Raw genomic sequence first — 4,828 nt, forward strand, 5'->3', positions numbered from 1 at the left:
GTGTTTCCAGGTTTTAAATCATTAAGTTAGCATATCATATAGATATAGAACATGTGTGTAGTTAATTTTAAAAGTCAAGTTAGAAGGATTAACTTTTGTTTGCGAACAAGTTTAGAATTAACTAAACTATGTTCTAGTGATTACGAGTTTAAACCTTCGAATAAGATAGTTTTATATATATGAATCGAATGATGTTATGAACATCATTACTACCTCAAGTTTAGTAGGTAAACCTACTGGAAGTGACAAGAAATGATCTAGCTTCAAAGGATCTTGGATGGCTTGAAAGTTCTTGAAGTAGGATCATGACACAAAAACAAGTTCAAGTAAGATTTTTACTCGAATTAAGATAGTTTATAGTTATAGAAATTGAATCAAAGTTTGAATATGAATATTACCTTGAATAAGAAAGATAACCTACTGTATATAACAAAGGTTTCTTGATCTTAGATGATTACTTGGAATGGATTAGAAAGCTTGGAAGTAAATTAGTAAACTTGAAGGGATTTTTGAAGTGTTCTTGAAGTGTTCTTCCTATGATGATTATAGCTTGATTATTGAAGTGATTTTTGATGAAGATGATGATTAACTACTGGAAAAATACGTTCATAATAGTGTGTGTGTGTTGAGAGAGAATTAGAAAGAGAATTGGAAGTGAAATGGAGTGAATGATGAGTGGTAATTGGTGAGTGGTGAGTGGGGTTAAAAGGAGTTCTAGTTAGTTGACTAGCTCATGGTAGAAGTTAAAATTGATTAGTCATACATGACATAATCAAGAGTGGAATCCCATGCTAGTTCCTATTGGTATATACTCATAGTAAGTACGTTTTGAAGCTGTGTATAATGCGCGTAAGAATACGACTAGAATTCTTGATGAAAGAAAAGAATGGAAAAGTAACTGTAACCATTTTCGTTAAGTATGAGTGTTTTGATATATGTCTTGAAGTCTTCCAAAAGTATTTTAATACATCTAAATACACTACATGTATATACATTTTAACTGAGTCGTTAAGTCATCGTTAGTCGTTACATGTAAGTGTTGTTTTGAAACCTTTAAGTTAACGATCTCAATTAATGTTGTTAACCCATTGTTTATTATATCTAATGAGATGTTAAATTATTATATTATCATGATATTATGATATATTAATATATCTTAATATGATATATATACATTTAAATGTCGTTACAAGAATAATCGTTACATATATGTCTCGTTTCGAAATCCTTAAGTTAGTAGTCTTGTTTATATGTATATAACTCATTGTTAATATACTTATGGAGATACTTACTTATCATAATCTCATGTTAACCATATGTATATCTATATATATATCGTCATGTCGTTTTTACAAGTTTTAACGTTCGTGAATCGCCGGTCAACTTGGGTGGTCAATTGTCTATATGAAACATATTTCAATTAATCAAGTCTTAACAAGTTTGATTGCTTAACATGTTGGAAACATTTAATCATGTAAATATCAATCTCAATTAATATATATAAACATGGAAAAGTTCGGGTCACTACAGTACCTACCCGTTAAATAAATTTCGTCCCGAAATTTTAAGCTGTTGAAGGTGTTGACGAATCTTCTGGAAATAGATGCGGGTATTTCTTCTTCATCTGATCTTCACGCTCCCAGGTGAACTCGGGTCCTCTACGAGCATTCCATCGAACCTTAACAATTGGTATCTTGTTTTGCTTAAGTCATTTAACCTCACGATCCATTATTTCGACGGGTTCTTCGATGAATTGGAGTTTTTCGTTGATTTGGATTTCATCTAACGGAATAGTGAGATCTTCTTTAGCAAAACATTTCTTCAAATTCGAGACGTGGAAAGTGTTATGTACAGCTGCGAGTTGTTGAGGTAACTCAAGTCGGTAAGCTACTGGTCCGACACGATCAATAATCTTGAATGGTCCAATATACCTTGGATTTAATTTCCCTCGTTTACCAAATCGAACAACGCCTTTCCAAGGTGCAACTTTAAGCATGACCATCTCTCTAATTTCAAATTCTATATCTTTTCTTTTAATGTCAGCGTAGCTCTTTTGTCGACTTTGGGCGGTTTTCAACCGTTGTTGAATTTGGATGATCTTCTCGGTAGTTTCTTGTATAATCTCCGGACCCGTAATCTGTCTATCCCCCACTTCACTCCAACAAATCGAAGACCTGCACTTTCTACCATAAAGTGCTTCAAACGGCGCCATCTCAATGCTTGAATGGTAGCTGTTGTTGTAGGAAAATTCTGCTAATGGTAGATGTCGATCCCAACTGTTTCCGAAATCAATAACACATGCTCGTAGCATGTCTTCAAGCGTTTGTATCGTCCTTTCGCTCTGCCCATCAGTTTGTGGATGATAGGCAGTACTCATGTCTAGACGAGTTCCTAATGCTTGCTGTAATGTCTGCCAGAATCTTGAAATAAATCTGCCATCCCTATCAGAGATAATAGAGAGTGGTATTCCATGTCTGGAGACGACTTCCTTCAAATACAGTCGTGCTAACTTCTCCATCTTGTCATCTTCTCTTATTGGCAGGAAATGTGCTGATTTGGTGAGACGATCAACTATTACCCAAATAGTATCAAAACCACTTGCAGTCCTTGGCAATTTAGTGATGAAATCCATGGTAATGTTTTCCCATTTCCATTCCGGGATTTCGGGTTATTGAAGTAGACCTGATGGTTTCTGATGCTCAGCTTTGACCTTAGAACACGTCAAACATTCTCCTACGTATTTAGAAACATCGGCTTTCATACCCGGCCACTAAAAATGTTTCTTGAGATCCTTGTACATCTTCCCCGTTCCAGGATGTATTGAGTACCTGGTTTTATGAGCTTCTCTAAGTACCATTTCTCTCATATATCCAAATTTTGGTACCCAAATCCTTTCAGCCCTATACCGGGTTCCGTCTTCCCGAATATTAAGATGCTTCTCCGATCCTTTGGGTATTTCATCCTTTAAATTTCCCTCTTTTAAAACTCCTTTTTGCGCCTCCTTTGTAACGACCCGACCAAATCATGTTTGACGGCGCCGTCTACTTAGGTCCCGTTACGTGGTCATAAGTCTTTAAAACAATGTTTGACCTAAAGATATGTCGCATTCATTTCAAATGTAAAGATTGTTCAAAGTTTACAAGAATAGTTCCACCATAAGTTACGATACAAAGTTTTAAGTACAAATGAAACTTATGCGACACAATTTAAAAGTAGCCAAAAGACGCTCCATGTATGCATATATACTCGACATCCAATGCAAGTATCAAAATAATGAGCGGAAGCATGTATCATGTATCGTTCAAGGACCTGAGAAAAACATAGAAATCTGTCAACGAAAACGTTGGTGAAATCATAGGTTTAAGTAAGTAAGTACAAGTGAACCACAAGATTTGCAACCACGAGATAATAGTAATACATTCCAAAAGTTTGTTTCACGAGCACCCAATTATCAATGCTTAACATTCCTTCCATTGAACCCCATCACTTAGTGCTAGAACATACACTGTTTCTCGAAAATATATTTCATTCGTAAACGGTAGCGAACCGTTTGAATGAGGGTTTGTCAAACCCATATGGATCCATACAACATAAGTTCTCGCTTACACCCGGCAAGTGTAACTAATGATAATCGAATTGAGGATTTTGTTCTAAACTCGTATGTAGAATGTTTGTTTTCCTGTACTTGTGTTCACTTAGTAAAAGAAATGTTTATGTTTTCTCATCCCAAATGTAAGTTCAAAAAGAGTAAAAGTGGGACTATGATCTCACCTTGAGTGCACGTACGAAAAGTACTTCACAAAATAACGTGTGCGAAGGATAGTGCTAGTCTTGACCTAAACAAATAGGTCGTATCAATAACGGTAAACACGATAGGTCAAAGATGTTCAATTAGTCCTATGGCTCGTTAAGACTCGATCATAATAGCATGTGAATCAAATTGTCATGTTTCATGCAAGGTACAAGTATAAAAACATGTTAGAACGATTGCACAAATATTTGGTTAAGTTTGATTAAAAGTCAACTTGGTCGGGTCAAAGTCAACGAAAAAGTCAACATGTTCGGGTCGGGTCCCGAACTATTTTTCTGAGGTTTTTAATCATATATGAGCATGTTAGAACAAGTTTCATGTGAATCGGAGGTCCGTAGTATGCCAAACATTTTTCGTATTTTGGACATGGAGGTCAGAACCTGGCCCCCTTATATGTCGCGTCGCGACAGGAAAGGGCCGCGCCGCGGCAAAGGCCCGGAGCTGGTGCCTGGCCAGTCCCAAATGTTCAAGTCTCAATCCAAAACCTTTTTGTGCATAAAACACAAACCGCTAACACTTAGGACTCGCACCTTATATCGTTGGAAAGCTCTTTTGACGTAGAATGCAACTAAACACAATTCATCAATCAAAAACCTCATTTGTAACAACCGAGTTTTTAAACCAAGTGATCATTCAATGCACACATTAATGCTTCAAACTCACCAATGCACATTTAATGATTTAGGCATTCAATGCATACATATGACATGCCATTTTGTAGGTAATCGAGCATACAATACAACTAACTACTTACTAACAATAATTCATGGCATCCATTGTATCATCTATTCATTTCAAGCTTATCAAACCCTAACCCAAATTCACCAAAAATCACTAATCAAGTTTATGGAGTTTTCTCAAGCAACCTACACATCAAATTGAAGCTAGTGATACTAGGAACACAATTAAAACATGAACTTTTACAATTTAACAACATTTAATCTTCCAAAATCAAAGATTAAGCAAACCCATTTTCAAGTGTTCAAACTAGTTACTCAAAACAACAAATCGAACAAA

The sequence above is a fragment of the Rutidosis leptorrhynchoides genome, chromosome 8, assembly GCF_046630445.1.
Source record: "Rutidosis leptorrhynchoides isolate AG116_Rl617_1_P2 chromosome 8, CSIRO_AGI_Rlap_v1, whole genome shotgun sequence".
Taxonomy (NCBI): Eukaryota; Viridiplantae; Streptophyta; class Magnoliopsida; order Asterales; family Asteraceae; genus Rutidosis; species Rutidosis leptorrhynchoides.